This window comes from Physeter macrocephalus, chromosome 8 (assembly GCF_002837175.3).
Source record: "Physeter macrocephalus isolate SW-GA chromosome 8, ASM283717v5, whole genome shotgun sequence".
NCBI classification, from domain to species: domain Eukaryota; kingdom Metazoa; phylum Chordata; class Mammalia; order Artiodactyla; family Physeteridae; genus Physeter; species Physeter macrocephalus.
The window spans coordinates 98,006,620-98,016,508 of record NC_041221.1 but is presented as its reverse complement, the minus strand read 5'-3'; the positions used below and the strand labels follow the sequence as shown (position 1 = coordinate 98,016,508).

Genomic DNA, 9,889 nt, shown 5'->3' with positions numbered 1-9,889 from the left:
TATCCTATAGTCCACCTCTTATCTCCATCTCTAGCAAAAGATTATTGCAGGTGAATTTGCAGATAAAAGGAAGTACTTCTCTCAGTACTTTCTTCAGATATTGAAATTTTAGATCTGTTACCAAAGATTCACAGAAATTTAGAATTGGAAATGATTCTAGAAATATCTAGTCAAACTTTTTTTTTCATGTGGAGAAAGTAAACCCAAAGAGGTCAAATAATTTGCCTAAGGTAACAACAGAATTGGTTAACTAAGGCAAGAGCTAGGACTAGAAATAAAGCTTCTTTATCCCCCCAGGGCCATTTTGGAGCAAGTGACTGACTGGATATCTTGAGAAATTATACTTAAATCTTCAGAGTAACAATGTACATTTTAGATAAATCTTGCTTTATGAAATAAACAATATTCTGTGAGATGAAAGACTTTAAAACCTCTTTATGTCATGAGAATAACCCAGTTCTGGAAAATATTTTTCTCCATTTTAAAGTGAAAACATTAATGACACATATAAAAAATATTTAGAAAGAACTAAAGAAGTGATAGTTTTTTGAGTGGTGATGCATATCAAGCTGTTCTATAAAAAATGGTCAGCACTGGACATTGTATGCATTTTAAAGTATTCTTTCACCAGGAAAATTCTTTTTTTTTTTTTAAAGTCTAGGTCTTTTATTTTCTTTATACCCATCATGCCATGAATTCATAGGTAATGGGTTCTAAAAGGTCAGGCTCCTTTCCACTGGTTCTCACGAAGTGTGCTTCTCCGGGTGGAGCAGGCTGGTGCTTCAGTTGAACCCAAGTACTTGTCTCTTTGGTTTCCTTCTTCTTCTGATCACTTTCCTTCACACTTTTCAGGAGCTATCTCGGCTCTTAGAGTACGTAATATGCTGGATATGCACATTAACTCTCTTGGCAAGAATCTTGTCCTTAACTTGTTTGTTTACAATGATGCCAACAGCACGCTGGGTAACACTGTGGAGTCTTCCAGTTTTGCATGGTAACATTTGTGGGGCATTCCCTTTTGAACTGTGTCCATTCCCTTGATATCTACAATATCACCTTGCTTGTAGATGCACATGTATGTGGCCAAAGGAACAAAGGAACATGTTTTCTAAAAGGCCTAGAGAACATATAGCAGGTGCCCCTTCTCTTTCCCTTTGTGTTGGTCATTTTGGCAAATTACTGGAAGATAATGGTTCTGGCGGAAAGGCCACCAGGAAAATTCTTTAAGGAAGTGCTATAATTTAACATTTCTGAACAATACTGGATTGTTCATATGAAAATCCCTGTGGTATTTTGATTTTTTAAACCTCTAGCTAGATTCAGAATTCTGAAAGTACACTAAATGTCATATCATCTAATTTAAAAATCCATAAGAAAAAATATCACGACACTCAACACTAAAAAGAGGTGTTGAATAAAATGTTGCAGATAAAGTTACACCAAGAAGCAAATGTCAATTTTAGGTCCATTATTCCCATTGCCATCTTTAGCATTAGTCTTTGAATTTAATAGGAAGAATTTTTCTTAAGAAAAACGATTTACCATGGAATATAAAAATATCAACTTATGCATACATATAAATCTTGCCCTAAAGACATTGAACAGACCAAGTAATTATTTCAAATTACTAAATCATTCATATTGGTAGGAGATGCATAAGGGACAAAGCAAAATAGCACCAAACTTGAAGGTTAAATCTTCTAAGACATGAAGTCAAGAGGAATTAAAATATAGTGCATAAATATGATCATGTCAAAAGCATAAAGGAGATAGTCTGTAGGGACTCCCTCTGGTAAATATGGGACAATTTGACATCAAAATAATAATACTGCTAATGAATTATTATGCACTGAAAAATTTCATAATCCATAGTATTAAACCAGAGAGAAAGAGAGAAAACTTTGAGAGAGAATAAAGATAAAAGCTAATTTGGCAAACTATTAACAATTGATAAATCTAAGTAAGAGATACACAGAAATTCATTGTACTACTCTTTTAACTGTGTGGTAATTTTGAAAATTTTCAAAATGAAATGATGAGGAAAATAGCGTGTCTCCCTCCCTCCCCCCAACAATATATATATAGCAGGAGGGGGGAAAGTAAAGGCTAAGATCAGACATCTTTTGGTAGAGAACTAAAACTCAAATAAAGTGACCTAGGTAGAAGCTCAGAGTTGTAATAGGATTAAGTGATTAGGTTATGGTCATAACTGGGAGGCTTAAACCCAATCAATTTTATGGACATTAACTTTTTTCTTTTTAAGGAATATATAAACAAGAATGGAGTAGTCTGCTTGTTATGTGTGAAAGGGGAATTTGAAGAGCTTAATTTGACTGGTGCTGGGTTTCTAGAGGACAGAGGAGTCTGACAAGCATAGACTTTGTGTTAATTTGGCAGTTAAACCACCATAATGGAAATGGACATTTCAGGTACCAGCTATGGTGGTACAGTCATTAAAATTATCTAATTCCCTGCTCCTGATGACCTTCTGTAGATTTTTGTGGGGGAAGGGAGAAGAGGAGCCACACTGACTAATCAATAATGCTCTGTCCCTTTGGCAGGTATATTTCTATTGACATTGTTCTTGATACATCAGCTCCCTCTAGCTTACATTATGTAGAGACAAAACTTAAGACCATAAAGCTTCAGTTCTTGTCTAATTTAAGTTAAAGGAATTCTCAGAAAATGGTTCATTATTCTTTCATTTAGATTTAGTGAGTATACATGATTAAATATGTCTAGGCAATTAGGAAAAATTGTACTTCTGAGTTTTTAGGTGTGTCAACATGGGAAACAGAACCTGAGGCATGATAGAAATGGGGACGTTTTCTTCACGTAGTGCCTTCATTGTACTGCCGAATATTTCTGAAATGACCTTGAAGTTTAGCAATAATATCAGTAAGAAATAGATATTGGAGGGTAATAAACACTTTCAGGAAAGGCAAAAGAACTTTGGTGCACTTTCTTAGAAGATAATATAGAATCTCAGTCAAGAGAGAATATCTCAACAAAATGATTTTCCAACTCTCATCTGTGATGCTTTAGAGGATCTTTAATTCCCACAGAAATAAGTGAGTTGAAATTAATTCATTCAACAAAGATTTGTTCAATTTATATTACATGTGAGGCTTCACTCTGGGAATTCAGCAGTGGTCCCTGCTCTCTTAGAGGTTTTGTTACATTGTCTATAATTTATTTTAAAATTCTTCAAGATGGAGAGCGAGGCAGTTTTCTTTCACAGGGCCCCTTATCTCTCAAACCATGCTCTATGTCATGTATTTCACTGGCCTAAGTAGTGTATCAAATTATTTCAGTTTTCAGCCCAATACCAGAAGAGAAACTAGTGGGATCCTATAATGACAAATCCAGGTATTGTCAAATCTAATTCAGTATTACAAATAATTAAAATTTTCAAGAGATGATTTCCTGTCTGATGTGCTAGATCTTTGGTTTTTATCATTTAACAAATATTGGCCATATAACTTGTTTCTGAAGCCACCTACAAGAGAGTTCCATGATCTGTTTAGGTACCCAAGAAGAGTGTTAGTGATGGCGGAACAGGAAGTAAGAGGACATCAGCATTGGATATATGTGGGAACCCATTCAGCACCAAATTGAAACACAGCAGAAATCATGGAACATCATGGGAATACCCTAGCAGGAAATGAATCAAGTAATCCCTACAAGAAAATATAATGAATAGAGTAACAGCAGTGATTACTACATCTTCGGAAACTAAGGGAACTTTACATAACCACAAGAAACAAATAGGAAATGCAAATACACCACAATAATTGTTCCCAGAAAGCCATTTTGGCACAAGCACAATGGGATTTATTTTTAAAAATTAATAGACTATGCATTAGAAAGCAGCCATGTTGTGCAGGGTCAATTAGAGTCCTGGAGACAGATATCGGCTCAGTAAATTACCTCCAAATTTTAGAGGCAAAGAAATGAGTTAACATTTCTTCCACCTTTCCAGAAGGATATGTCATCTAGAATAATAAAAATAGCCTTAGATGAAAGAGAGAGAGTCTACTTGACAGAAGAAAGTCAGCTAAGAACTGTGAAATAAATGAGAGAATTACAACTATATGTGCTTTGCAAGCCCTAATGAGATTATTGAATCAGCCAAGACTTATCAATTGGTGCTAAAAGTATTAGACAAATGGCTGTTGGTAACCTGGACATTCACCAGTTCCAGCCAAAAATAAAAATTTGATCACAAGCTGAGAAACATCCCTTTGCAATGGAAGAATCAGACTTTCAAACCCTTCAATCCTATGGCCAAATTTTATCACCACTGGTGGAACTACCAGACATTTGTGACTCCCAGTGTGATGCAACATGACCTATGATTTTAACTTTGGCAAAAACATGTAACTTAAACTTTATAAAGCCTTTAGTTTTGACTCCTAGATTACAGAGATTACTGGAGGTGAAGGAACAGGTAAAACAACAGCATATGAAAGGGATCAAACAATATAAGACATTCTAAAAGACAACTGGGAGAACTTCAGTAAGTCAGAATGTCATTGCAAAATAGTACTATGGAAGAACAAAAGAGACTCAAGGGATTTAATAAGACGTTTTTGGATTGAATCTTGATTCAAATAGACCACTTAAGCAGACAATATGTATGAACTGAGTATTGTGACATTAATAAATCATTAATTTTGTTAGGTGTGATAATGTCATTTTTGGCTATGTAAGATGTTTTTATTTGTAAAAAACCATATTGAATGTTAGGATGGAATGTTCTATTTAATATTTAACTTAAAGCACATCACCATAGGCAGTGTGATATATATGTACACATTAGCTTTAATCTACAAACTAAAAGCAGAATACATATACCAGGGATAGTTAGCATTTGGATGACTGCTCAAAAGCCCTTCAAAAGTACCTGCTTCTGGGCTTCCCTAGTGGCGCAGTGGTTGCGCGTCCGCCTGCCGATGCAGGGGGGCCGGATTCGCGCCCCGGTCTGGGAGGATCCCGCGTGCCGCAGAGCGGCTGGGCCCGTGGGCCGTGGCCGCTGGGCCTGCGCGTCCGGAGCCTGTGCTCCGCGGCGGGAGAGGCCACAGCAGTGAGAGGCCCGCGTACCGCAAAAAAAAAAAAAAAAAGTACCTGCTTCTAGCTTCAACTATCTTTATCTCTAGCCACCAAAGTATTGATTAATTGACATAACGGATGTTAGCAATTATCTTGTATTAGTGAGATAATTGGTGTTCAATGTACATGGACTGGCTAGAAATATTTTGCAGGCACACTGGTCCTGAATTCTGTTGCTATAATATTATTCCATCTGCCTTGAGTAAACCTTCCACACAAGTTGCTTGTCAGAGACCCAAAAAGGCAGCTGGACTTCACTGAGAATACTGAGAGATGGGATAACTGTGTTGGTGTTTACATACTAATAAATGCTTGTTGACTTTCAAAATTCAGTCTGAAGCTTGCTTGATTTCTCACATTGTAATGTATCACCTCATATCTAGGTTGAGGAAAAAGAGACCCATGGTCTTCACCTCCATCTAACAAGTGGAAGTTGTTAACTACCTAACCACCAAAGGAACTGAATTGTGAAGGAGCAATGTAGCTTATGTCAGCTTGAAACAGGGTCTAAAGGACAGCGACAGAGAGCAATTTCAGGTACCCATCTATGTAAACACTGGGCTGAGTGCAAAAGCAATGGTTGACCGGACAGGGCATTGTTCTCAAGGAGCTTACATTTGTAGACACAAAACTCAAGACCATAAAACTTCAGTTGTCTAATTTAAGTTAAAGGAATTTCAGAAAATGGTTAATTATTTTTTCATTTAGTCTTTTTATATATAAAATTAACATCTGGATATCTATTTTCAATTCAAATTTTAGTGCTTAGTTTAACTTCAACTAGTTTAGTTATCAATTCCTTGCCTTTTTATTTTACCCACAAAGCATATCACTCCCTAAAATAGATTCTGATTATCTTTTTAACATCAAAAGTATATTTATGGGCTTCCCTGGTGGCGCAGTGGTTGCGCGTCCGCCTGCCGATGCAGGGGAACCGGGTTCGCGCCCCGGTCTGGGAGGATCCCACATGCCGCGGAGCGGCTGGGCCCGTGAGCCATGGCCGCTGAGCCTGCGCGTCCGGAACCTGTGCTCCGCAACGGGAGAGGCCACAGCAGTGAGAGGCCCGCGGACCGCAAAAAAAAAAAAAAAAAAAAAGTATATTTATGCTAGTTCTTTGAAGTTAATCTTAAGACATATTAAACCTATAATTCCCATCAAAGTGAAAAAACAAAGGATGTTTTATAGGACCTCAGGTTCTAATTAATTAATTGAACATAAATTATTGCTTGCCATTTATATGCTAATTCTCAATAATGCCAAGAAAAATTTCTCAGGTCTTTTATTCAAAAAGCATTCCTGGGCTTCCCTGGTGGCACAGTGGTTAAGAATCTCCCTGCCAACACAGGGGACACAGGTTCGAGCCCTGGTCCGGAAAAATCCCACATGCCGCAAAGCAACTAAGCCCATGCTCCACAACTACTGAGCCTGCGCTCTAGAGCCCGTGAGTCACAACTACCAAAGGCCGTGTGCCTAGAGCCCGGGCTCCACAACGAAGAGAAGCCACCGCAATGAGAAGCCCATGCACCGCAACAAAGAGTAGCCCCCACTCGCCACAACTAGAGAAGGCCCGTGTACAGCAACAAAGACCCAGTGCAGCCAAAAGTAAATAAATAACTTTATTAAAAAAAAAAAAAAAAAGCATTCCTGGGACTTCCCTGGTTGCACAGTGGTTAAGAATCTGCCTGTCAATATGTACGGGACATAGGTTCGAACCCTGGTCCGGGAAGATCCCACATGCTGCACAGCAACTAAGCCTGGGCGCCACAACTACTGAGCCTGAGCTCTAGAGTCCGTGAGGCACAACTACTGAGCCTACGTGCCACAACTACTGAAGCCCACACACCTAGAACCCATGATCCACAACAAGAGAAGCCACCGTGATGAGAAGCCCACGCACTGCAGTGAAGAGAAGCCCCCCGCTCGCCGCAACTAGAGGAAAGCCCGTGTGCAGCAACGAAGACCCAATGCAGCCAAAGTAAATTAATTAATTAATTTTTTAAAAAGAAAAATCAACTTAAAAAAAAAAGCATTCCTGTTATTGAATCTTGTCAAAATAACTCAGCTTTGTGGAAGCATAGAAGGAGAAAGAAGCTGATTACTATTAGATCATTTAGGACTTGACACTTGCAGAGTAAGCAACATATTTTTAAAAATCAAAGGCCAGATGTTAAACCTTTCTGGTCAAGTGATGACCTGATTTAAGATTCCCTAGTCATAATTTGTTACAGCATTACAGATTTCAATATTTTCTCCTATTAATCCTTTGTGCATGAAGTAGTTTATACAACTACAGAATATATATTTTACTTTAATTTGAAGCTAATTAACATGGTATTTAAATATGATTTTTTGCCCCATTTTATGTAATAGACCTACTCCTGAAAAATTGTCTAAACATCAAATATTCATGGAGTATATATTTTAACTTTGCCAGGAACCCTTACTTAAAATAATAGCATCGAAATACACAATGAAAAAAAAATTATGTAACAAGAAAATTTATTTACACTAAATTTGTACATGCTTTTAGATATTAACTTTATGTTTGAATATATTTCAAGTGCCCCTGGAATTTCTAATTAAAGTAACACATAGCTTTTAACGTTCATTATTCCAGCCAAAAAAGTGGTTCATATTTCCAGCCAAATTAATTTATATTAATTAATTTAATATAATGTAATATATTAATATAAATTAATTTATATTTTTTATATATGGGATTGAGTCAAATTTACACATTAACAATCATTTGTTTCGTCTTATGACATTTGCAGTTAGGGTTGATAAGGCCAGCTAAAGAAAGGTTGACATATTTCCTCTAGGTCTATATCTGCCACTCTTGTTGCTTCCACCAGTGAAGGGTGGTGCTTTGAGATATGACCATGTCCTTGAGCTTCTCTCTCCAGAGCTAAGAAAGAACAGGAGTGGCTCACAGGCCATTCAACTATTCACATTTTATTAAAACATTTTTTCCCTCAAAGAGTAAATTTTAATTACTAACATTTGCAGAAATAGTTAAGGAAAATTAATGAACATAAAGCACTATTTCAAGAAATACAGAAAAGTCTTCCAAGATCACGGGCTTGAAGGTAGATAACAAACTTTATTCAACTTGAATCTTTTTTTAGACCCTTCCTTTTTCCTATTTTAATCTACTTCCAGAAAACTGCTTCCTTTTGGCAGCTGATGATGTTAATTGCACTGTTGACTAAATTGCCCTAAGGAAGAACATCATGTGTTTAACTGGTTTATAATCCTCAAGAATCCCAAATCCTCACTTGAGGAAACAAGTCTCCCAGGAGAAAGTTTCTCTTTCTCCTGACTGAGTCCTGTCTACGCACAAATCTCAAAGAATTGTGTATTTTGAATAAGTTTTAAACATACCTGTCCCTTTTTTCTAGTTAATAGATAATTATTTTTTATGAGAGTTACATATTCAGTGTATTCATGAGCCCCCCTTATCAGTTCAGTACTCTGTTTTCTCTGAATAGTTTTTGGCTTTCTATAGAATAGTCAAGTCTCAAAGGACCCAAACATTTCTTTTTTTCTTTTGGGGTGCATTTGTGTGTATGTGTGTGTGTGCACAAATGCATGCTATCTTCAAAGCAGATTGGAGAAGACAGTGCTTATTTGCTCTTTTTATCATATTTTTTTAGTCTTTATTAAATTTGTTACAATATTGTTTCTGTTTTATGTTTGGTTTTCGGGCCGCGAGGCATGTGAGATCTTAGCTCCCTGACCAGGGATCGAACCCGCACCCCCTGCGTTAGAAGGCAAAGTCTTAACCACTGGACCACCAGGGAAGTCCCTATCATATTTTTAATTACAAAATTCATACACTTCTGATGGAAGCAGATAAAAATCACTCATTATTTCATGACCCAAAGATAAGAGTAATAAAAGTATATTGAATATCTTTCCAGTATGTTTTATGTATATGTATACATTTTTTACTTAATTTGTTTTTTTAACAAAAAAGTTTCTATTATATGTATATTCTCTTAGCCAATTTTCCTATAGCGATATATTATAATATTTTCACATATCAAAAAATATTTTTCTACGTTATTCTAATGGAATCAGAGTAATAAGCGTATTTTAAAGAAGCTGTACAGTGTTCATCTTATGCCTACCTTTAGAAATAAAGCAACAGGGACTTCCCTGGTGGCACAGTGGTTAAGAATCCACCTGCCAATGCAGCGGACACGGGTTCGAGCCCTGGTCCGTGAAGATCTCACATGCTGCGGAGCAACTAAGCCCATGCGCCACAACTACTGAGCCTGCACTCTAGAGTCCGCAAGCCACAACTACTGAGCCACATGACGCAACTACTGAGGCCCGCATGCCTACAGCCTGTGCTCTGCAACAAGAGAATCCACCACAATGGGAAGACCGCGCACCCCAACGAAGAATAGCCCCCGCGGGCTTCCCTGGTAGCGCAGTGGTTGAGAGTCCGCCTGCCGATGCAGGGGACACGGGTTCGTGCCCCGGTCCGGGAAGATCCCACATGCCACGGAGAGGCTGGGCCCGTGAGCCATGGCCGCTGAGCCTGCGCGTCCGGAGCCTGTGCTCCGCAACGGGAGAGGCCACAACAGTGAGAGGCCCGCGTACCACAAAACAAAACAAAAAGTAGCCCCCACTCGCTGCAACCAGAGAAAGCCTGCACGCAGCAATGAAGACCCAACACAGCCAAAAATAAATAAATAAATAAATAATTTTTAAAAGTGCATCAATAAAAAAAGATAAAGCAACAGTAAAATTCATAACAACAAAACGC

At 37.8% G+C, this 9,889-nt stretch overlaps 1 pseudogene; it reads right to left on the bottom strand.

The window, feature by feature from the left end:
* Positions 1 to 644: 644 nt before the first annotated feature.
* Positions 645 to 1,167, bottom strand: LOC112064563 (60S ribosomal protein L21-like; annotated as a pseudogene).
* Between the last annotated feature and the right edge of the window lie 8,722 nt (positions 1,168 to 9,889).